The 25,467-nt window shown below is 45.5% G+C and overlaps 1 long non-coding RNA gene across 1 annotated transcript; it reads left to right on the top strand.

Moving 5' to 3' along the window:
• The first annotated feature begins 256 nt into the window (after positions 1-256).
• LOC129384140 (uncharacterized) lies at positions 257-23,689 on the top strand. The gene is made up of 2 exons (XR_008611938.2): positions 257-846; positions 20,351-23,689. It is a non-coding gene; the product is annotated as an uncharacterized lncRNA (long non-coding RNA).
• The last annotated feature ends 1,778 nt before the right edge of the window (positions 23,690-25,467 follow it).

Genomic DNA, 25,467 nt, shown 5'->3' with positions numbered 1-25,467 from the left:
GAAGCGGATTTATCCAACTGACCTTATCTACAAACGTGGGTGCGGCCGGTATGTGTATTTGCTCCGGTATTTGGAGTTTGTGGCGTGGACCCAGCGCACTAGCTGCTGTGAAGCAACGAAAGCAAAGATGTGGCGCGGCCCCGTATTGGCCGGTTGCTTTCGCTCAAAAAGATCGCGTTCTCGTGATGCCTGTGGCAGAAACGAAGTTCCACGTCCACTCCCAGGGTTCTACAAGGAAACGTAAGTACCCAAGAAAGTGAACGAGAAAACACCGCCGCGGTAGCTCAATTCGTAGAGCATCGCACGCGAAATGCGAATGTTGTGGGATCGTCCCCCACCTGCAGCAACTACTTTTTTTCATCCACCTTCATTTCCATTAATTTATCGTTTCCGTATTTTATTTATTAAGCACAAGTGATTTTCTCTGTGATGTCCTTGGCGTCAGTGTTTGTTGGCGTCTTATGATATGCACACACAAATGTTATTCGAGAGAAGGTGCGAGGTTATCAGTAGTTTTTTTTTTTTTTTTTGTCACAGAAATGCGGGAAGAAATTATGGGCAGGTGTACGTATGTGGTGGTTCTAAGGGAAATGTGGTGGCAGAGCTAATAACTTGACGATAGAAACTGCGCGACCAGTTTCTATATGAGGTTGAGACTTCTGTATGTAAGAGAGTTGCATTTTTCCTTTCCGGTCATTTGAGGAGATAAAAGATCTCGAAGGTAGGAACGGCGGCTCGCCAAACATCACGCGACAGGCAAAGCAGTCCCCCAAGCGATGAAACAGGAAACCAGTGACAGAAGACAAAAACTGGCTGAAAGCTGCCAAGAGGTCCTCGAATACAAAGGTGAGTTACATGTTCAGGAGTAATTTGTATGAAATTTGTACAATGCACAGCAGAACACGTCACCCCAAAACATTACATTTCAAACATTTTTCTGGCCACCTATGCATAACCTTTTTAATAGGACCCTGAAGTGATTTTTTTTATTCTGCACAAGAATATCCGTTCTGAACATTTGATCTTAGCCTGCATAAACGTTCAGTGAGAACACTGTACGAATAAGCTAGGTGGCTGAGCGAAGGCCGTCCAGGCGGAAAAAAAGTTCAGCATGTATTGCGTCGCCCTGGGCAGATGGCGCCATAGACACAAGGGCCTTCGTATTGAAGCAGAAAAGCAGGGCGAGAGTTATTACGGATGTTAAAAGCGTCAATGAAACGTTCGAATTCGCTTCTTACGTTAAACTAGGTGCGTATGTTATTCCAGCTTCAGACGGAAACTTCTTTGCGATGAACAAAGCATACGTTTAGGGAGACTAAGCGTGCTCCGAAAGCTATATAGTGCACGCTCTCATCCATGCCGGTATAGGAGCACGGCACGATGAGTCCAGCGCAACGGTAGTCGGCAATACTGATCAGACTCCTTGACGCTGCAGTGAAGTCTGTCAAATAGTGGATACAATACCTACCTCACCCACTGAACTTACCATGATGAGATGCCAGAACCTCCCCGCGAAAACCAGTTTTACGTGCACTGTAACCTAGATAAGCTCGCAGTTGAAAAGTAATGCGCTGCAAAACAACTTTCCAGTGTGGCTATTCGGAGGCCGCATTTTTTAATAACCGAAGTTCAGTGTTCTGGTAGAGGTAGTTGTGATGTTAGTGCACAGGACGGACTAGCCTTGGCTTGTGGGCATTTGCCAATATGTCGATCATATGGATGACTGTCATTTAAAAGCCAGGGACGCAAAAGCAGTAAAGTTTTGTGCAGACTTACATTTATTTGACAAATACGGAGAGCATGCCATAAATCAATTGTTCGTACAAGCGTTTACGTTCCATAAACAAAGTGGACACTGGCCCACATTTGTCACACACGAGGAAGTTCATGGCGCCCATAATTAATTGAGCAAATTAAACGTAGAGTTTTCACCTACTGAAGCTTCGACAGCTTTTGCAGCTCCTGCGACTTTTCTTTTGCCTGATTTCTGTTTGCAGAACTACCTCATTCTCATGGCTACATATCTGTGTAGCATGCCAGCAATAACTTCTTTATGATAGGCACAGGAGAACAAAAACTTGTACTTATCAAGCATGTTGTCCAATGTTAGTTGGTCGGCATTCCTGAGAGCAGCATGCCTGTGGAATTCCATCGCCTTTGCATGAAGCAACTGAAAAAGACATCGCTTTCGGTGCAAAATGCCTCCCCTGCTTTTACACAGAACACGGCTGCTTTCCGGCTGATGACGAAGTGCTCCTTCTTCCAATAATCCTTCACGGCATTTTGGACACGGTGGGCTTTTCATGTACTTGCGGTATATAAAACCAGCTATATAATAAATTATGCAATCTGCAGCTGCCCGTGCTTCATGTAAGTTGTCGAACACGTGGTCATCTTCCTTTTCAGCAGCAACGAGGCCATCTAGCGTCTCTTTGAGTTTCTTCAGGTGTTCTTCTGACTTGACACTGTCGTCAAAAGCAAATTTAAAATCTTTGAGTGTAAATACACGTGCACATTGCCGAGATTCATTTTCAACGTGAGTTTCCCAATTTGGGGGATTTAATCAAACAGTAAACTGATAACATGTTGTAAAGCTGCACAAATTTGGGCATAGATGTGTGGTCATTTTGGCCACCAGCCTGTCGGATAATCCCAAAGAAGCGTACCAACACGCCTTGGTAACGTTTTGCTGTTAAAACATATTTGAGACCGCACTCCTTTAGCAGGTATCTTTATAGTTCCAGTGCGGACAAAAGTCACACGAAGGCCCTCAGCGGTTTGCTCGGTTAGGCAACTTGCTCTTGAGATATTTCCTTCTTTCCCATTTATTTGAGCAATGCAACGACGAGGCCAGGACCCTCAAATCTCTGCTGCCAACACATGCTCTCCTTTGGATGGTTTCGGTTCAGAGCATCAAAAAGATTGCTAAACCTTAGTGTGAATTCTACTGTTGCCTTGACATTTTCGAGCCCTTTTGTGCCTCACTTCGAGTAGAACTCCAAGCCTTTCGCTACACTCCAGCTGAACAACTGAGTGGCCGGCTTCACCCGCATTTTTTCGGTCGTTGAAGGGTTCATGTGGAACAGAGCTAATTTGAGGCAAATATGCAAATTTTCCGGCTGTTTATTGTCCCCCATAAACAGCCTGTCAAAATGTAACCAGTGAACGCGATCGCCATTTACGCAAAACACTTTCTGTGAAAGTAAACGGTTTCGAACGCATTTCATAAGATAGGGTGTGTCAGAAAACACATATACATTGCGTTTCTCATCAATGGAATGACTGAAGTAGTTCCGGGACTGTTGCAATGCTCCAGTGACGCCGAACTCCTTCTACATTGCACGGTTCGTATTTGCGCCATCACAGACGACCACGCCGTCTAAGACTCCCGCGTATTCAAGCAAAAGTATTGAAAACACTGCTGTCGGCTGAGAGTACTTGACGCCTAATGACCGAAAGGGAAATGCAAGCCCGTGGTCAGCAAGGTCATCGCGGGCTGCTGAAGAAGCTCCATAAAGAGTGAAGCCACTGTGTGCAGTGTATGCCATCGTCTTCGAACGAACTAGAATTTCCTTTCGGACGCGCATTTCGTTGAAAACAAGTATTCTGTGGCGTTGAAAATCGTCTTTAGTGGCCATCTTCTTCTTAAAGGCTGTGAAGAACCTCTTGTCAAAGTCACACCTGACTCTTATCATGCACAGGTACTTGCACACTGTCGTAACGCAAGGAAGGGGGACCACCTCATTACCTCGCAGGAAAGAGCATGCAGATCGGCTACGTATGCGCAACAGCAAGTACATCAGACGCCAATCCTCTGTGTACTGTCTGCTTTTTTTGTTCAACCTCGCTGCTGCTACACACTCCTTTACCGCAGTCAGCTGAGCACTAGGGAGATCTATTGTGCGTAATTTCTCGCCCAGTTCTTCTGACATTTTTTGCATGTGGATATGACCTTCTGCAAGCTACACCGAAACTTTTTAAAACGGTTGAGCAGATGATTTTTGGACCTTTTCAGAGCATAATTTGCCCGACGCAGTACTGCAACTTTGTCCTTGCTCTGGTATGAAATCAACGGACGCGTACCTGAACGTCTAAGCCTGCGCATTCTGGTGCATTCGCAGGACGTTTGAAAGGCAAGAACATTTGTGACATACTAATAAGTTCGAGCCACTAGGGTCAAGAACAATAGAGCATCTCTTGTGCCGCCATCTCTGGTTGTTGTCGAGGTATGCCCACTTTCTTTCAACGTGCCGGTACTCCAGAGTGCTCGGTCCACCATTGCACAGTTTCGTCTTATCAACATGCTCTAAGATAGCCTTAACGTCATCCATAGTTGTTATAAGACCTTCATACTGCACATCTGCCATTGAAACTGACCTGCGCATCACGGTTGTGTTTGCCAGCATATCTTCATGAATTTCAACAATTTTAGTGGTTACCAAGGAAGATGCGGGGCTCACTGGCGATAGGCATGCATCTGACAGTAAACGGCTTTCAGGTTTTTTGGTGCGCTCCAGCTGGGAGAAGACGACGCTTTTTACTTCTCCAAAGCTGAGCAGGTGCTATACCCATGAGTTTGATGGAAGAAACGACCGTGGTAAATCGCCGAACAAGATTGCAAACGGAGCGTATGCAAATTTTAGGGATGAGCTAGGACCAACAGATTGAGGCGTTTTATCACGTTTGCTCTCCAAACGCATCCATGTCGTGCCCCGGTGCACTTGGCCACGCTTCAAAAGAGCTTCCATTAACAACACCACTGTCATTGCTACACGAGGCTTCTCACTCGTTACGATCTTTTGATGCAGCGCATCGTCTGTTCGACTGCGACCGCGGTTGTCTTTCCGCCGGGCGCTTTCTTGTTTTCACTGTTTTCGATAGGTAACCCGCCGTGGTTGCTCAGTGGCTATGGTGTTAGGCTGCTGAGCACGAGGTCGCGGGATCGAATCCTGGCCACGGCGGCCGCATTTCGATGGGGGCGAAATGCGAAAACACCCGTCTACTTAGATTTACGTGCACGTTAAAGAACCCCAGGTGGTCTAAATTTCCGGAGTCCCCCACTACGGCGTGCCTCATAATCAGAAAGTGGTTTTGGCACGTAAAACCCCATATATTATTATGTTTTCGATAGGTAAGCCGGGCAGTCGGAAAATCTTGTGGGAGTAGCATCGTCGCCAGTGATGCCTTTAGCGGAGCACTCACCAAGGCGTGCCTTTTGTAGTGCGCTAGCTGTCCAGGTCTTGGACACAAGATGAGGCTCGAAGTGCTTTTCACCAACGTGATCATTCGGCTGAAGGACTCGATCCTTCCTTCGGATAGCTCGACACCAACGGTCAATTTCTCTGTACAGCCTTTGTAACCCGTTCTTGAGTGGGGAACAATGTTTCCTGCCCATCACACTCACATGTGCACGCCTGACACCATAAAAAGAAATGCCGAGCCGTGTTGAGATAGGAGCGAGCGTCGCTACACAGCAAACGTAAGCCTGTGACATCGTCGCGCCATCTGTCGGAGAGTGACCAAAACTTGCACCAGTGTTGGGACACTGCTGCTCCATGTTTACGGCCGCCGTTCGTAGAATAAAAGGAACACCGATGGACTAAATTTTTGTGAAAGAAAAACGCATGAAACAGGTGACGCGGGCAGTCTGGAAGAGCATTTCGTGAAACAGAGCTAATGCAGGGCAAAATACACAGTACAGGGTAAAGAGGCACGCAAGAAACGTGTACTTCTGCAGTGGGCACTTCTTATTTTGTTAGTGTTGTTTTAGAACATTCCATACAACCATGACCAAATTTTGCGACATTAAAGGAAACTTGCAGTTCACGTGCCCCCTTACTGCAGTTTGTGTTCCCGTGCTGTGCCTGCTCTCTCCTTTAAAGAGAATGTGCGTATAGCTCCAGCAGACGTATGCGTGAACAATCCAGTTTGTCCATTTAAATATATTACGGAATGCCAGATCCATAAGGAGAATGCTCTTCTGCATTTGCATCACACAAATCTTCGCACTAGCTTGACTACACAGCGGTTAAAATATGCACATAGCTGCTTATCATACAGACATACCTTCTCGTGATCAGATGTTTGAGCTAAAAACGTGCACAAACAAGAGGGAGGAGTACTTTCTACAATGAGGTCAACGGCCATCGGTGATAAAGTAGCAGAGGGACCACTGTTCTAACGAAAGAGGTGTTTAGAAGAGGCTCGAGCCGTTAAACACGTTATAGGACATAGATGCCCTTCGTCTAGGCTTAGGTGCTGTTCTGCTACTAAAGAATGAAGAGCGACGATACCGTGCTGCACTTGAGGAGGTCATTCAAACGTGAAGAGCTCAATTATTCCTCTACGATGCAGGAAGCTCTAGCAGTTCAATGGACATTAAAAGATTTGCAACCGAACGCTATTAGCCAAAGATTTCAACGTAATATTTACCAGCATGCATTTTGGTCGGTTTTGCACGCAAAACAAGGACATCACTGCCTCCTTCACTGTGCTAAACTTCTGGAGCTACCTAATGATGCATTGGGTGCGCGCGCACACGCACACACACAATCCTTCTAAGCCCCGCTCTACCTTTACTATGCGACTTGTTTCCCACACTTCACACACACTTCTTTCCACTTTGACATTCCTGATGCTAATGCAATAAAATGCACTTGTCGAACATTTAGGCAGTGCTTCAACACCGACATGCTACCACGAGTTCTAACAAAATTATGGTTCCCAACTGCGAAAATTGCGTGCAATTCTATCGCGATAATACATATATCATTCCCTTGCGTGCCTCATTCATGAATTTTAACCTTCCGAACATACCTCATGGTTTTGTAAAAGCTGCCGCGATAATCTTGTGCAATATCTAATGAAAGTTTGCAGCTAATCTGTCAAGACGTCTAGTAGGAAACATTTACCATAACGTTAGCAGTGCTTCCATAAGGCTACTGTATTTTTAAACTACATATGGAATACGCCTTTAAAACATTATTTACTGTCTTTGTGTTTTTGGGTATGGTAGCCCCCTGACACCCTACACGTCCTGTAATGCATTCCTGGTCCTGAGACAAGACGTGTGAGAAACGATGTCCAAACGTATAAGAATAGCATTGTATAGCTCTCTTGCTTTTTATAACACGTGAGAATTGTCGCACTGTGTAGGATTGCCACGCAGAAAGGTAAATGTTACTTAAAGATATTTGTTTTATTTCCGATGTGTCAGAATCCGGTGACAGAATTGAATCTTTGCTTTTGTAGATGGCACACAAGTCGTTCAAGGGGCGGCGGCAGCACCGTCATCCGACGAAGAGGATGCTGCGATCTGGGAGTGCTTTCAATATTGCAGTGCTGGAACCGCAGTCGTAACTGAATCGTATGCCCTAATAGCCTGCAGGTTTGATTTGCTGCATAATATGGGTGCAGAAGGAAACTTTATTGCTCTTTCGTCAAATTAGGAGATATAGACGTTGTTCACTTCATCGTATTGCATAACCAGAATTCTCATTCTAGGTTTACTTGTGGTTAAATTTGGCTGGTTCCTGTCCAGAGCGTAAAGCATGACAGATTATTTCAATGTATAAAGCAAAATGTTTATTATATTACTACAGCTACATCATCACAGCAAGCCAACTTTTCATCTGTGCTAAGTGGCACCATTAAGGGGTAAAATAACGGTTTCCTTTACATCAATGTACATGACTTCTCAGTTATGACTACTGTTTGTGCTGCAGTTTTTCATCTGATGGTGCATTGAATTCAACTTTGGTGTACCATTGTTCACGCTTGTCCCCTCCGCCAACAAGGCATACAGTGCAAGACATTCTTGCAATCCAGTTTGTCCATTTAAATATATTACGGAATGCCAGATCCATAAGGAGAATGCTCTTCTGCATTTGCATCACACAAAACTTCGCACTAGCTTGACTACACAGCGGTTAAAATATGCACATAGCTGCTTATCATACAGACATACACGTCCTGTAATGCATTCCTGGTCCTGAGACAAGACGTGTGAGAAACGATGTCCAAACGTATAAGAATAGCATTGTATAGCTCTCTTGCTTTTTATAACACGTGAGAATTGTCGTACTGTGTAGGATTGCCACGCAGAAAGGTAAATGTTACTTAAAGATATTTGCTTTTATTTCCGATGTGTCAGAATCCGGTGACAGAATTGAATCTTTGCTTTTGTAGATGGCACACAAGTCGTTCAAGGGGCGGCGGCAGTACCGTCATCCGACGAAGAGGATGCTGCGATCTGGGAGTGCTTTCAATATTGCACTGCTGGAACCGCAGTCGTAACTGAATCGTATGCCCTAGTAGCCTGCAGGTTTGATTTGCTGCATAATATGGGTGCAGAAGGAAACTTTATTGCTCTTTCGTCAAATTATGAGATATAGACGTTGTTCACTTCATCGTATTGCATAACCTGAATTCTGATTCTAGGTTTACTTGTGGTTAAATTTGGCTGGTTCCTGTCCAGAGCGTAAAGCATGACAGATTATTTCAATGTCTAAAGCAAAATGTTTATTATATTACTACAGCTAGATCATCACAGCAAGCCAACTTTTCATCTGTGCTAAGTGGCACCATTAAGGGGTAAAATAACGGTTTCCTTTACATCAATGTACATGACTTCTCAGTTATGACTACTGTTTGTGCTGCAGTTTTTCATCTGATGGTGCATTGAATTCAACTTTGGTGTACCATTGTTCTGGTGCAGCAGTTAATTATTATATCTCTGTTTTCCAAAATGCTTCTTGCAATGTGTGACGCTTTACTTGGGTTTATTTATATCAAGTATTTTAAATTTATGTACCTTACACCTCCTTCTTGAACCCGCCGTAGTTGCTCAGTGGCTATGGTGTTAGGCTGCTGAGCACGAGGTCGCGGGATCGAATCCCGGCCGCGGCGGCCGCATTTCGATGGGGGCGAAATGCGAAAACACCCGTGTACTTAGATTTAGGTGCACGTCAAAGAACCCCAGGTGGTCAAAATTTCCGGAGTCCTCCACTACGGCGTGCCTCATAATCAGAAAGTGGTTTTGGCACGTAAAACCCCATAATTTAATTTTTTAACCTCCTTCTTGGGTTGCCAAAGAGCTGCAGTACTCGAAATAAGAAGACACACAGCGCAGTCTGTACAGGATGCAAGGAATAATTGCCCTTTGAAATCTCGAGGTTTGAAACTATGACGGCCGGCTTTGGGGGACAAAATTATAATTAAGTAGAATTGACAGTTGGGTGAGTTTGTGCGACCGCCATGTATAAAGAGCTGTTCAGTGTCAATTTGGAGTTCTATTCCGGGATCGTGGAGGTAAGCCAGTTTTCAAAAATTGCGCAGCTGTTGCAAAACATCCCAATAACATGACAATGTAAATTAAGGTGCCATGAATATTCGACTAACATATGAACGCAATGATAGGGTTGTCACAAAAAGACCTCTAATATATATGGCATCAGAACAAGCATTACTTGCTGCGCTTAGTGCATTGATACGTCCTTCAGGGCATGCTGCACGTGTCACTACATTGTCCACTTGTTTCTTGTGTTCTTGTTTCAACAGACTCATGCACAATGTGTCTTTTGGTAACATAATTGAAATTCACCCACAAAATTAGTGCAGACTTAATCAAGTCAAGGGCCTGCCTCGCGGAACGCTGCCGAATCATCAAAATTATTAGCTTACTCATTCCACACCCACAGCGCCGCATTCGACTCCCCTTGGGTGTACCTCCTCTGCTTCACGCTTTCCTAGTATTCGTGGATTGATGGACCACTGTACATATGTTTGGAGCGAAAGCGGGGCACGTCTAGACTCACAGCACCTCCATTGTCCGAACCTCCGTGTATGATGGTCTGTTCTATTTCGTGTTTTTGAGCGCACGCCTCACATTGGCTCCCGTTCCATTTCATGTCACCCTCATTCCTCGTCGTAACCGAGGTGATCATCAGCGCTCTTCTCTAGCTGCTTGCGTTTCTGCTGCAATCTGTCGTTCGCAGCGTGAGTCTGGCTCTCCCCCTGTCATATAATATAGGTTTCATATAATAATTACTCGAGAGAACTCTGGCGCTAGTGTCAACGGCAGCTGCAGTGGCAGTGGTTGCACCAGCGTGGGAATTATGGGAGGTACAAGGATTTGCCTAATTTCGTCCCTTTGGCTTCAAGCGGCTTTGTGACTTCGTAAGCTCGCCATTTTCAACAGTGTACTGTGTAATTGGTAATTAAATAAACATTAACATTGTCCGACAGCAGGATTTGAACACAGTACGTCAATCACAGACGCCGGATATTGAAACCATTAAGCCACAGATGCATGTATCGATAAGCGATGTGAATCACCCTTACGAATTTATCGCAGGCATGAGTCACCTTGAGACGTTTCGTGAGTTTCGATTTGCCCACTTCGACAAGCTCAACATTTTCAATTATAGTAGTGATTGCATAGATTGCTATGAAATTTACGACAGTAAGATTTATATAACGTAACATACAAAGCCACAAAAGCTTCTGAATCCACAAGCACGAATATGAGACAAATCCACGTACCTCCCATCATCCCCATGGCAGGACGACTGCAGCACCAGAGTTCGCACCAGTATATTGTAGGAAACTATGCCCCTTACCCTTGAAAGCAGGATCACGTGTTCACGCCTATCTTCTCGCCCCATTCCTTCGCGCAGCGCCGTTTGGGTTACTCTCGCTGCTACCCTCCACTCCGGCTTCGCCGTCCCTTCTCCCACTGTCTCGGCACGGCAGCGGTGCTGGTGGTGGGCGCGCCTTACCGCTTCGCGCCCGATCCTCGGTTATCCACTCCGTCTCGGCGTCGCGTGGCTGTATGGCTCTCTGCCGCGTCTATCGCTTCCCCGTTTGCGGAGCGCGTTCCTCGGTGTCATAGGTCGCCTCTGGCAGTGCTTGAGCCTGGCTGTCCTGCCGCCTTCACTCTTGCCCTATACGTCCCCTTACCTGGCGCAGTGCCGTTGCGGTGACTCGAAAAACAATTCTAGCGTTTCGTTCTGTTACTTCTACTTCCCACTCGAAACTTGTACGGCCACATTGAGGCCTGTCTGTCAGTGAAGAGTGCGTGACCTCTACTGGATACCCCTGTTCTCCGCGCATTTTCTCATGCCAACTCTTAAGGAAGAATAAATATTTGCTAATCTCCCCCCCCTCTCCACTACTGTGAACCACTATACGATGGTGCGTCACCAGAGGGGCGACTCGATAGCGGCGGATTGCAGTGTGTGCTACCGAATCCGATACGCAGAACCGCCTACGTTTTGTACTGCGTGTTCTGTATGCATTACCAAGAAGCGCAATGGTAGGCCAATTTATTTTCACGTGTCCAGCGCACGCTGGAGGAACGTTTGGAACGAAAGTCGGGAATGTGTAAAGGGAGACTAAAGCGAAACAATAAACAAGTTTAGAATAACGGAGCATTGTTTGAGAACCCTGCAGGCAGTCATTTCAAAAACATCGTTGGATTATTAGATGAGAAAATGAAGTTACAAGTATCAGTATATAATTTCGCGCCGAAACCCCAGTGCCGGTATGTCAGCGTGACGCCAGGGATTGCAAAGTATATTTTTGCATTTGTGCCACGTCGGCTGAATAAAGGTTCCCGAAACTTGCCATGCTTAATATTTGGCTCCTTTAGAACACAATGTAGTGAATCTGTACCGCTATATATAATTAAGAGGCCCTAGAAGATGCCATCGAAATCGAAGACGTCACAGCCCCCAGGTGCGGGAACTGAAGTAGGCGTCGCCACCGGTATTTCGTTATTGCGCTCTTTCTGCCTTACCAAACGTCCTATCGTTGTAAGAGTGGTATTTTTGGTGTTGTGGAACGGCAATTTAGTGATGCATATGAAATCACTTTTCACTTTAGTGTCCCTTTAACGCCTCCTTCACCTTCGCCGCGGGTAGGGCCCATATTGCGCCACCTTCGGGAGCGGCCCTGGTAAGGGCAGTGCTTGACGCCTGCCTCACCTTCGTCGCGGGTCAGCTCGGCACTACATTATCTTGCACCATCTGCACTATGCATAGATTCACTGCACCGCCATCAATGCCCCTTTCCTGCATCTTCTCTTGTACACGTATTTCTAATAGTCGCAGATTGACGGCACGCTGTTAGGTTTCCAAGTGGGTCGCGGCACCGTCATTTACTTTCCTTCGCCGTATCTCCTCTGTGTTTTCTAATATTCGTGCATCCGAGGTCCTTTCTAGGAAGGTTTGGAACGAAAGTAAGGGAAGCCTACACTCGCAGGGCCACCGTCAACGCCCCTTTCCTGTATGTCTTCTGGTTCACGTTTTTCTACTAATGCAGATTCGCGGGACGCAGTAAGAAGGATTGGAACAAAACTGGGGCCGTCTACACTCACGGCACCGTCGTGGTCCTCCTTCCTTGTATATTCACTGCTTCTTTTTTTCCTAATATTTTCGCATCCACAGCACGATGAAGAAAGGTTTGGAAGAAAAGCGGCGGAGGTTTAGGCTAACAAAGCAATTAATGTATCTCCTTTGTGTCTTTCTAGTATTTGCGTATGCACGGTAACGCTGGAGCAGGTTTGGAAGCGAAATGGAGAAATCGAGAGTCGCAGCACCCCAATTAGCCCCCTTTCGTGTATATTCTGTGTTCAATATTTTCCTAGTATTTGCGCATCCAGGGCAATCCCGAGGGCTGGTTATGAAGGAAAGTGGCGGGATGTTCAAACTCACGGTGCCAACACTGTTCGAGGTTTTCCTAGTGCTCCCGCATTCATTCCAACGCTAGAGCAGGTTTTTCGAATAAAAATAGGCGAAGTCCAGACTCAAATCGATGTGTTTGACTCCCTATCGTTGTATATTCTTTGTTTGGCAGACTTCGCTCCCCTTCCCTCTATCTCCTCTGCTTCGTGTTTTTCTTGGATTCACATATGTTGGCGGCAGGTGTTGAAGGAAAGTGGGGGCAGTCCAGACTTACGTTATGGAATTTGGACCCTCTACCCTTTATCTTCTCGATTTCGTGTTTTCCCACTATTTGCACATCCATGGCACGCTGGAGGAAGGTTTGGAAGGAGAGTGGCGGAAGTTCAGGCTCATAGCGCAGCGTTTTATACTCTCCTTTACTGTACCTCCTTTGCTTTGCAGTTTTCTAGAATGTGCGTATGCACGGTAATGCTCGAGAAGGTTTCGAAGGAAAATGGGGAAGTGAAGACGCTTGGCACCCCGTTAGACCTCGTTCCCTGTACATATTGTTTAGCATCAATGAGGCCAGCATGTTCAAAAGGAAAGTGGGTGACGGCCAGACTCGCAGTGCCCGTAGTGTTCTAGATTTTTTTAGTGCTCGTGATTCCCTTGCAACGCAGCAACAGGTTTTTAGAAAGAGAACTCAAGGAAGACCAGAGTCGTCGCGCCGTGTTTGTCTCCCTATCTTTGTATATTATGTTTCGCATTGTTCTAGTATTCGAGTGTTCGCATCTACATTGGAGCAAGTTTGGTAGTAATTTAGGGGAAGTACAAATTAACAGTGCCGTGCTTGACTCCTTTTCTCTCTATCACTTCTGCTTCGCGTTCTTATATTTACGATAATATGTTTTTATAATATTCGCGCATCCGCTGCACGCTGGGAGAAGGTTTAGATGGAAAGTGGCACAAGTTTAGGCTCACAGTGCAGTGCTCTGCACCCTCCTTTGCTGTATCTCTTTTGTTTTGCATTTTTCTAGTACAGTCTATCCCGCATATATCAAATTATTGCCTTTATCGAAGAGTTGAAAAATCCCCTTGGGAATCTCATGCAAAAGTATTGCGCTATTGTTCGCGTATATAGAACTCCCGTGCACCGGCATATCGATGTATCGAACTCCATGGTGAGCCACGCCCCCGCAAGTGTGCTTCTCCTCACAAAGCTCTTGCGATGTTCCCGCGATCTCACGCGCGCCGCCCCGCACTCGGAGGAAAGGGCGTGTGGGTAAAAACCACGTGACGAGGAGCGATTGGGTGTGAAAGGGAGCGGGAGGGAGAAACCATTCTGACCGCAGGCACCCGTTTCCTGTGTTTTGACTGGCTGACACAAAGAACGAGGTCAGTGAGGATATGGTGAGGATACAGACGGCGCTAGCAGGAAGCAATATGAGGCTTAATCTCTCATACAATCAAGAGGATACAATAGTAGAAAAGCAACTTCCAGGTTTATTTTATATGGACGGCATTGTGTTACTAGCTAACAAGCAAAGTGATTTACAGCGTCTGCCTGTTATCTGTGAACAGGAAGGCTGGAATTTAGGTTTGCAATTTAGCGTGAGAAAATCGGGTTTTATGGTATTAAATGAAAACACTGAACAGCCAGTGGCAATACAGGGCCGGGAAATAGCTCGGATAAAATAATGTAAATACCTTGGTATATAGATGGACGAATGCACTAGATATATGGAAAAACAGCAAAAAACAATAGAAGTAAGGGGAAAAGAAATGCAGCCATAATGAAACACAGGGCTATGGGGCTGTAGCAGGTACGAAGTGTTCCGAAGTATGTGGAAAAGTGTAATGGTCCGAGGACCTACCTTTGGAAATGTAGTTGTTTGCTTGAAATCAGGGGTACAATCGAGACTTGATGGCAGCCAAATGTCAGTGGGACGCTTTGCGTTGGGTGCTAACGGGAAGACTACAAATAAAGTTGTACAGATTGACATGCACTGTACTAGTTTTGAAGTGAGGGAATCTCACAGTAAAATTGATTATGAGGAATGACTGAGGAATATGAAAGACAATGATTTGGCTGAGAGAGTGTTGAGGTATTTGTTTGTGCAGGAAAAAGCATTGATTCACAGTGGTGGATAAGAACTAGGAAGGTGATCAGCAAGTATGCAGCCTGTTAAGTGAGCAGCACAGCAACTAAGAACGTCGAGCGGAAAGTCAGAGAGGCTGATATAATCTATTGCGGGCCGGCAGTTTTAAAGCTGCCATGATTAACTACTTGACCACTGGCCTCCTTTAAGCTTTGGGTTGAGCGAGAGCAGGAGGAAAGTAATAATTTCCGCAATAGATATTAGTGAGACGTGATTGGAGATTAGTGGAAGTAGGGAAACGACAAAAAACGAAGACTTACAAAAGCATAGTTCGTAATAGGGCGTCAGAAGATAAGAATATTGGAATTCATCATGCTTTTTTTTATTTCGTTTTTAACTTCGGAAGGACTTTACACAGTATAATAGCAACAGCTTGGTGGCGCAGCCCACCGCCTCGTTCTAAAGGGGACTCTCGTAACATCCATCATTCCAACTGTGGGCGCCAAAGGAATTTCAAGCGTTGCCATACCTTTGACTCGAACCCCCCCCCCCCCCCATGCAGTATGCCGGACAGCAGCAGCAGTGGGAAAGCCGAAGGAGGGAAGGATAGCTTTGCTTTAATAAACGAATAAATGAATTAATCAAACATTAAATGCAAATTAAACGTTCTCATTGGCCCCCTTTGGCCTCCTTTCCTCCTGACCTTCTTGGTTCGCTATAACATATGATGGCTTTGTTGGGACTCAAATTGCACAGGCTGGCTAGCCACCATGCTGTAATCAGTTCAGATACTTCTACTTGAACTTGACCTCAAGTATGGATCGCTTTAAAAAACGTATAAAGAAAATGCTTTAAGTTTGGCCATGAGAGTGGGGAGCCCTGCTGCTAACCTTGCAGAACGCATAATATTATGGATGAAAGGAGCGTTCAATACTTTAAAAAGATCTGATAGTTAATCGAGAAACATTTGAGTTTACTATGGATTGCACTTAATGTACCAGCATTTTTTTTTTTTTTTGCTGAATTTATCACGCTGAGGCGTAGAGCTCATTAGGGACGCTTGAAGACATAGCTCAGATGGGTACATAATGTAACATTATCGATTGCTTGGTTAATGGTTTTTTGCAATAGGTGTCACTACCTGACGCTTCAAACTGCATCACCCATAATACACTACCAACTTGCTCTCAATTTAAGCTTCGTGGCACAAACATGATTCGTGGTTCTTAAACTACGCTAGTGATGAACTGGAACTGATGCATAGGTAATTTGGTATATTCATCATCATCATCATCATCATCAGCCTGGTTACGCCCACTGCAGGGCAAAGGCCTCTCCCATACTTCTCCAACAACCCCGGTCATGTACTAATTGCGGCCATGCCGTCCCTGCAAACTTCTTAATCTCATCCGCCCACCTAACTTTCTGCCGCCCCCTGCTACGCTTCCCTTCCCTTGGGATCCAGTCCGTAACCCTTAATGACCATCGGTTATCTTCCCTCCTCATTACATGTCCTGCCCATGCCCATTTCTTTTTCTTGATTTCAACTAAGATGTCATTAACTCGCGTTTGTTCCCTCACCCAATCTGCTCTTTTCTTATCCCTTAACGTTACACCTATCATTCTTCTTTCCATAGCTCGTTGCGTCGTCCTCAATTTGAGTAGAACCCTTTTCGTAAGCCTCCAGGTTTCTGCCCCGTAGGTGAGTACTGGTAAGACACAGCTATTATACACTTTTCTCTTGAGGGATAATGGCAACCTGCTGTTCATGATCTGAGAATGCCTGCCAAACGCACCCCAGCCCATTCTTATTCTTCTGATTATTTCCGTCTCATGATCCGGATCCGCCGTCACTACCTGCCCTAAGTAGATGTATTCCCTTACGACTTCCAGTGCCTCGCTGCCTATTGTAAATTGCTGTTCTCTTCCGAGACTGTTAAACATTACTTTAGTTTTCTGCAGATTAATTTTTAGACCCACTCTTCTGCTTTGCCTCTCCAGGTCAGTGAGCATGCATTGCAATTGGTCTCCTGAGTTACTAAGCAAGGCAATATCATCAGCGAATCGCAAGTTACTAAGGTATTCTCCATTAATTTTTATCCCCAATTCTTCCCAATCCAGGTCTCTGAACACCTCCTGTAAACACGCTGTGAATAGCATTGGAGAGATCGTATCTCCCTGCCTGACGCCTTTCTTTATTGGGATTTTGTTGCTTTCTTTATGGAGGACTACGGTGGCTGTGGAGCCGCTATAGATATTTTTCAGTATTTTTACATACGGCTCGTCTACACCCTGATTCCTTAATGCCTCCATGACTGCTGAGGTTTCGACAGAATCAAACGCTTTCTCATAATCAATGAAAGCTATATATAAGGGTTGGTTATATTCCGCACATTTCTCTATCACCTGATTGATAGTGTGAATATGATCTATTGTTGAGTAGCCTTTACGGAATCCTGCCTGGTCCTTTGCTTGACAGAAATCTAAGGTGTTCCTGATTCTATTTGCGATTACCTTAGTAAATATTTTGTAGGCAACGGACAGTAAGCTGATCGGTCTATAATTTTTCAAGTCTTTGGCGTCCCCTTTCTTATGGATTAGGATTATGTTAGCGTTGTTCCAAGATTCCGGTACGCTCGACGTCATGAGGCATTGCGTATACAGGGTGGCCAGTTTCTCTAGAACAATCTGCCCACCATCCTTCAACAAATCTGCTGTTACCTGATCCTCCCCAGCTGCCTTCCCCCTTTGCATTTCTCCCAAGGCTTTCTTTACTTCTTCCGGCGTTACCTTTGGGACTTCGAATTCCTCTAGACTATTTTCTCTTCCATTATCGTCGTGGGTGCCACTGGTACTGTATAAATCTCTATAGAACTCCTCAGCCACTTGAACTATCTGATCCATATTAGTAATGATATTGCCGGCTTTGTCTCTTAACGCATACATCTGATTCTTGCCAATTCCTAGTTTCTTCTTCACTGTTTTTAGGCTTCCGCCGTTCCTGAGAGCATGTTCAATTCTATCCATATTATACTTCCTTATGTCAGCTGTCTTACGCTTGTTGATTAACTTCGAAAGTTCTGCCAGTTCTATTCTAGCTGTAGGGTTAGAGGCTTTCATACATTGGCGTTTCTTGATCAGATCTTTCGTCGCCTGCGATAGTTTACTGGTATCCTGCCTAATCGAGTTACCACCGACTTCCATTGCACACTTCTTAATGATGCCCACAAGATTGTCGTTCATTGCTTCAACACTAAGGTCCTCTTCCTGAGTTAAAGCCGAATACCTGTTCTGTAGCTTGATCTGGAATTCCTCTATTTTCCCTCTTACCGCTAACTCATTGATCGGCTTCTTATGTGCCAGTTTCTTCCGTTCCCTCCTCAGGTCTAGGCTAATTCGAGTTCTTACCATCCTGTGGTCACTGCAGCGCACCTTGCCGAGCACGTCCACATCTTGTATGATGCCAGGGTTAGCGCAGAGTATGAAGTCTATTTCATTTCTAGTCTCGCCGTTCGGGCTCCTCCACGTCCACTTTCGGCTATCCCGCTTGCGGAAGAAAGTATTCATTATCCTCATATTATTCTGTTCCGCAAACTCGACTAATAACTCCCCCCTGCTATTCCTAGTGCCTATGCCATATTCCCCCACTGCCTTGTCTCCAGCCTGCTTCTTGCCTACCTTGGCATTAAAGTCGCCCATTAGTATAGTGTATTTGGTTTTCACTCTACCCATCGCCGATTCCACGTCTTCATAGAAGCATTCGACTTCCTGGTCATCATGACTGGATGTAGGGGCGTAGACCTGTACAATCTTCATTTTGTACCTCTTATTAAGTTTAACAACAAGACCTGCCACCCTCTCGTTAATGCTATAGAATTCCTGTATGTTACCAGCTATATTCTTATTAATCAGGAATCCGACTCCTAGTTCTCTTCTTTCCTCTAGGCCGCGGTAGCACAGGACGTGCCCGCTTTTGAGCACTGTATATGCTTCTTTTGGCCTCCTAACTTCACTGAGCCCTATTATATCCCATTTACTGCCCTCTAATTCCTCCAATAGCACTGCTAGACTCGCCTCACTAGATAACGTTCTAGCGTTAAACGTTGCCAGGTTCATATTCCAATGGCGGCCTGTCCGGAGCCAGTGATTCTTAGCACCCTCTGCAGCGTCGCAGGTCTGACCGCCGCCGTGGTCAGTAGCTTCGCAGCTGCTGGGGACTGAGGGCCGGGGTTTGATTGTTGTGTTCATATAGGAGGTTGTGGCCAAGTACTGCACCAGGGTGGCCAATCCTGCTCTGGTGAGGGAGTGCGTTACCGGTTCGGGTCACCGGGATCAGGCCACACTCCAGGCCTGTTTGTGCAATTTTATCAACACGCGGATATTTTTTTTTTTAATCCGGTGGAAAATTGCCGGCACCGGGATTCGAACCACGGACCTCTTGCACGCGAGGCGGGTGTTCTACCTCTACGCCACCGCTGCACTCATATTGCACACATATTGGATGTGTGCAAACTATAGATGCTGAAATTTAGGTACACATCATGCATATCACGCCTCTGACTTTCATCAAATATATAACTGCTTTTTGATGAAGTTGACCAAGTTGTATGTTGGGCTTGTGGGTACGGCATGGTGGGAGCAAAAGGCGTAGGGCACTAGAAACTGGAGAAAAGGACAGACTACATGTGCATCCGGAACACACAGACCCTCTTTGGAAATACGGTAATTCTTGAAAAAGGCGTCAAGAAGATGATCAGGCTTATCATTGAGGCATATCGCATCGCCATCTTTGGTGATGAGATGGCTGGCAAAGAGTTGGAATTCATGTACCTGGCATGATTTTTTTTTCGCAAAACGACCCATACTGTCACGAGTGGTGCTATCGGGGTACTCAGCACATGTTCTTTGCAGCCGAGTGAAGAGTATGCTGTGATCCCGCAATTTGTGTGGTCGTGGTGTGGCCTCCATCAAGCTATTTCGTGTAGTTCTTTCATTGTAGCATGGAAAGTTTTTTAGGAGCCTCGTATAACGCCTATAAAGGGGCTAAAATTTTTATTTCGCCGATTTCTGCTCGCACACTACAAAATAGTCCGACAAATTGCCATTCACTTGCACGACATTTTTAACAAAGTCAATGAATAGGTAATTTTTGTATGACATGAAAACCTGGAAATAACTTTTGTTTGCGAAGAGTAGCGGTTGCTCCATAATTAAATTGTAAAATACCACCACACTAATAAACAGAATAATATATTACTGCATCTTTGGCGCTGCCATGGGTTGTTGAGCCATCATCAACAAATCCCGCACTATGATAACAGCTATGAATAGTACTTTGTCCGACTGTCATTTCGTAGCATATTCTGAAAAATTAACTATGGCAGTTGATGACAACAAGGGTCGTGGTGCAGACTCTTAGGGACCCTTGTCTGTATACCATTTCTTTTAACCAATTGTTATGAACGAATGACAAACTGAAACTGACCGTCTCATTCTTCGTTTATAGCATATACATTTGTTAAATGCGGTTGCATGTGTTGCATGATTTTCTTTGTACCAGAACTTTAATTTAACATGTCTTTGTTGCAGACCCCCAGCTGGCCGACCTCTTGGATGCAGCCTTCAACAAACTGAACACATGGAAGGGCGCTGCTGTCCGCGCGAGAAACTCCACTCGGAGCGAGGACATGGCCGCTTTGGTGGCAGCCAAAAGTACAGGGCGGCAAGCACTTCAAGATCTGCGCGCTGAAATGCAAACCCTGCAAACTGTATAGTGTGTGTGCGTGCGTGTGTGTGTGTGTTTGTGCGTGTGTGCGTGTGCGTGCGTGCGTGCGTGCGTGTGTGCGTGCGTGTGTGTGTGTGTGTGTGCGTGTGTGCGTGTGCGTGTGCGTGTGCGTGTGTGTGTGTGTGGATGGAACTACGTGGGTCCTGTGTCAGATATGGTGGAGCACTACTCTGAGGGCTGTCACCGCCTCGTCAACTGCCGCTCGTGCAAGAATCCCGTTGCCAGAATGAGCGTCTTTTGGCTCACTTGCGGGGCGGCTGCAAGTCGGACGTTCTGGCCACGAACCAGGCGCGTCCGTCGTCCGCTAGCGGCGGCCCCGACGGCGACGGTTCTCTGTCCACGCTGCTGAGCACGATAGACAACCTGGAGAATGGTCTGACGAGGACAAATCACCTCGAAGAAACGCTGCGCGAACGGATTAGCGTCGCTGTGCAGCCACCAACGGTTCTCAGTGACAAAGTCACAGGGACAACTCATTGACGGCCGGACACTACCACTGCAGTAGGCACAACTACACAGGCCGGCGGAGAACGACAGCAGCCCGACGTTGTGTCGGCTTCTTCGACGTCTCCGTCCGAAGAGAACGCTACGCCAGTAGCCAACCGTGACGCCGTGGTGGCAGACTCCGCGACCCAATCGAGAGATCAGTCGCCCTCCGAGACTCTCACGAACGGCCTCAATTGTGAGCTCGAGGCTGTGGTCGAGTCAACTACACCTTGAGATGCTGCCGAAGGGCAGCCCAGACCAGAACCGAAAGCCTTTTTCAATTACGTCTGGGTGATCAAACCCCTCCGCAAGTACCGTAACGCGCCCCTGCAGGTCTTCACGAGCAACGTACTCACTGTGGGCGAAAAGGGGTACAGGATGAGGCTGGAAGGCAAGTTCCGCGACCTGTCTTCACCTGTCTTTTCACCTCGGTCCCAGCGATGCCTGTCTCGAATTGCCGTAAAACCGCAAGTGGCGCTTCGTTGTCCTCCACCATAAGCAGCACGCCAGAGACGTAAGCTACAACGCTTTTTGGCCAAATGAACGTCCAGAAAAGGCAGAATGCGGCCAACACGGTTCTGAAGCGGCCGAAAAAGAAGGATAACGACAGCATTGGCCTTGAGAGGTGTCTGTCCGTCGCGCAAACGCTGCAGTGTCAAGAACAACGAATTGTCAAGAACAACGAATGCAAGGTGCGCTTCATTGTTGAGTGAAGTGCTCACCACCTTTTGCGAAGCAAGACCTGTCGGGATACGACAGACTTCCTTCCAGCCTTTGGACTCTTTTTCTCGAGAGCGGTGACGAAGCATTTTTAGCACACGTCCATCCTTTTTTTTTGTTGTTGCTGCCTTGTCATCGGTCACATGTCGAGAGCATCATATTGTTTTATTTGGTTGTTGGATGGGATGAATATGGCGACTAATGTTGAGTGAATTGCTAATGGTCTTGCTTGCTCTGTCTTTGCCATCGAAAGCACTGGCACACCAGACGTTGCACCAAAGCAGATGAAATGATGCAGAAGTTAGGCGGCAGGCAGGCACTGCTAGTTCAGAAGCTTTCTTTTCTGATCACCTGAACTAGACTTGCAGATGTAGAGCCATCAGCATAATGGCTAGACTTGCGAGCATGTGGTAAAAGAATTGATTATCTGTAAGCTTACATCACTGAAGGTGTACCTTTCATCAGTCGTTTTGTGTGTTTATCACCACCACCTCGTGCAGAGTGCAGTAGCAGGCTCTATTGAACAGATCGCTTGCACTGATGTCGCTGCCACCGTTCTGGCAAAACATTTGCACGCACTAGTCTTATTCTCTATTCTTCGGAAGTGCAGAAGAGACTGAGTGCCTCACCCAAATGGTGGAAGCGACATTATGTGCAAGCCATCTTTTATACATGTCATCATTTTGGAGGTTGCGGGCAATTATGGATTGATGCACAAGTTGAAATGTTCGGCCTTCCATGGGTTTGTGCTGGGGGTTTTGAGTAAACTGGATCACTCTCTGGTTATGAAAACGTGAGCTTATGTACGGCCACTGCATCTTAGTGGTTTGCTTGCCATATGGTAAGTAATTCTTGCTTCAGTGGAGTAATTGGGCCAAATGATGTCACCATCATGTCTTGCTCTTATCTTACCTATATGGGAAACTAAAAACAATAAAAATAATACATTGAACGAATCAGCATAATTGTGGGCTTGGGCATTCGTTGCATCAACTTTTGCTGTATCCTGTGACAGCTAAGGTGGCATTGGCACATGACATCACCAAACGTCACTGATGGGCTCCTGGGGTTTTTTGGCGCCAGGCTTGGTGCCTTGTTGTGCAAATGCCAGCTGTTGTTTCAGTGTTTGTTCGTGCTGTCATGATCTTTGATGCAAAAAATGTTATGCAGCAGTATTAAGCTTCACCATGTTTTGGCTCATGAACAAGGTGTCTTGCTTCTCTGACAGAGTGATGGGCGACATCACTATACCAGACTGTGGCCTCAAGATTGTGTCGTATTGTGTGGTGTATATAATACCTCTAATTGGAGAAGCCATGCCAAACAGTTCCAGTAATTTTGACAAAACATTTCTGAAGAACGTCTTGACATGTGCCACCATGACAACAACTTCCTGCAGGTTGCATTCTCTCACGTATTTGTTTTATATCATTTTCATTCTACTTTCCATATGTTTTCACTGCACAACCGACCCAAATAACTTAAACATCAGCTACACATTTTGCGCTGAATTAAATGTTGTGGGTTGTATTCCCAGTCGATCCCTTCCAAAGTGTAGTAAAAGTGTGAGACGGGACAGGAACCAACTAAGAAAAATCAATGGATGACGTTTTTCAAAGTATTCATTGAAAAAACCTGCAGCCAGAAGGATGCCCGTTTTTTCACTTAGGTGTTTTGCTTGTTACATCGCACAGAAGTTATACCCCAAGGTGATCTACCGTGGGTACGACCTGAGCTGTGTTGCTGCCTTACCTTGGTAAAACTTTATTTTCCCGCAGAATTTCAAATCGCGCAGATAAATCTCTTTCCTTATTTCTTTTCCTTCCACTATTTAAATATTTTTTTTCAGCTGCATGGTGCATCTGGTGCTTCATTTGTTGTCTCTGTGCCCTGTTTTTAGTTCCTTTGCTTTGAACCATAAACATCTCTTAAGCTTCCTTTTGCATCTGTCTGTTCATTGCACCTGTGAATTGGGAGCGCCACAACAGGACTGCTTCTTTTTGATGAGGCCGAATAAAACCACAAGGAATGCACCTGTCTCGCATTTTTCTAGTACAAGAAAACAAGCCTTCTGCACAAAAACGAATTTCAATAACTTCAAATGAAATTTAAAAAATTGACACAATTGACACTAAATGAAACCTAGTAGCGGCTTTTAGAGGAGGAGTGGTTAACATACACAAACTGTTGTCTGTTAGATAAGAAATTTCATATCCAGTTCAAAACAAGGGGATTAAGGTGCAAGCGAGAAAGTTTTAGGAGAAGTCGTTGATGCGGAACTTTGTCAAACGCCTTTTCGAAATGTCAAACGCCTTTTGAAACTCAAACGCCTGTTCGAGATCAAGGTTAGAGCTTATGTCATTTATAAGGAGTGCTAGTTGGCTATCGCAAGATAACCCTTTACGGAAGCCATACTGGTTAGGGTGGAAGAAACTGACAGATGTTAGGAATGTAGCAACGTGGGAGTAAAGCACATGTTCCAATAATTTCGAACGGACGCTAGTTAGAGAAATTGGGTGGTAGCTGCTACATGATGATAAACCTTTCTTTGGGACTGGGATAACCTTACCCACTTTCCAGTCATCAGGCACCACTCCTGATGATAAAGATTGCTGAAAATGTGACATAGCATCTCGCTTATAACATATTTAGTATTTTTGAAGACTTTGGAATTCATACCATCGATGCCAGGTGAAGACGACAGCTTTAAGGAATCAATGCATTTCCCGGTTGCATCAGAACAAGGTGATTGCGGGCATTGTATGGTAACTGAAAAGTGGGAATTCAGGAAGTTAACCTTTAGGTTCATTCGTAAACACGGAAGAGAATGCATGATTAAGCGCTTTGGCGATTTCGTGATCAGGAATAGGCATTTTTCTCGTCGCACAGAGCAAGTGGTTGCGAACGCTTTGGATTTATAATATGCCAGAATATTTTGGGGTTATTTCGCAGGATGTTTGGTAGGGTAGTCGAAAAAAAGGAGCGTTTTGCTTGACTAGGAAGGGATAGGTACGTTTTTTCAGCGGTGTAGCATTTCTGCCATGCGCACTCAGAGTTGGAATGCCTAGCAGCGCGGTAAAGCCTTTTCTTTTTATTGTTGAGACGCTTTAGTATCGTATTGAACCAGGGTGATGAGTGCATTTCAGTTACAGTGATAGTAGGTATGTAAGTTTTTATCAGCTCATGCATTTTAATTTCAACAGAACGTTCTAAGAAACCGGTAAAGAACGAGCTGGAAAATTCCCCTAGTTTAATATTCATATCAGTATAGTTGCCTTTGTCGTAAAGCGTAATAGTTTTTCTAGCTTTAGTGAAGGCAGGGATGTCACTTTGGAACGAGGTATGTAGAACTGAATGATCGCTAAGGCCAGGTAAGTGCGTCAGTGGTGAAACATGGGAGTGAGAAGTGAGGATAAGGTCTAATATGTTAGAAGACTTATCATTGTGCCGCATGGGGTTACTGATGATTTGTGTTAAGCCATACGTAAGACACGTATTAAAGAAATCACATTCGACATTGTTTTTTGACGTTGTTTCAGCTATATTGGACCAATTGATGGCAGGGAAGTTGAAATCGCCGTACAGCATGATGGGTTATTGGGGATAAAGCACTGTTACGGAGTGAAGCACCTCATGGAAGTCAGCTACGAAAGAGCTGTTTGCGTCGGGCGGACGATAGCATGCTGGGCCGATAACAACAGCTGGGCGAGAAGCG

Source organism: Dermacentor andersoni, chromosome 9 (assembly GCF_023375885.2).
Source record: "Dermacentor andersoni chromosome 9, qqDerAnde1_hic_scaffold, whole genome shotgun sequence".
In the NCBI taxonomy this organism is placed as follows: domain Eukaryota; kingdom Metazoa; phylum Arthropoda; class Arachnida; order Ixodida; family Ixodidae; genus Dermacentor; species Dermacentor andersoni.
Note: the sequence above shows the minus strand (reverse complement) of the source record. Positions and strands in the feature narration are given on the sequence as shown.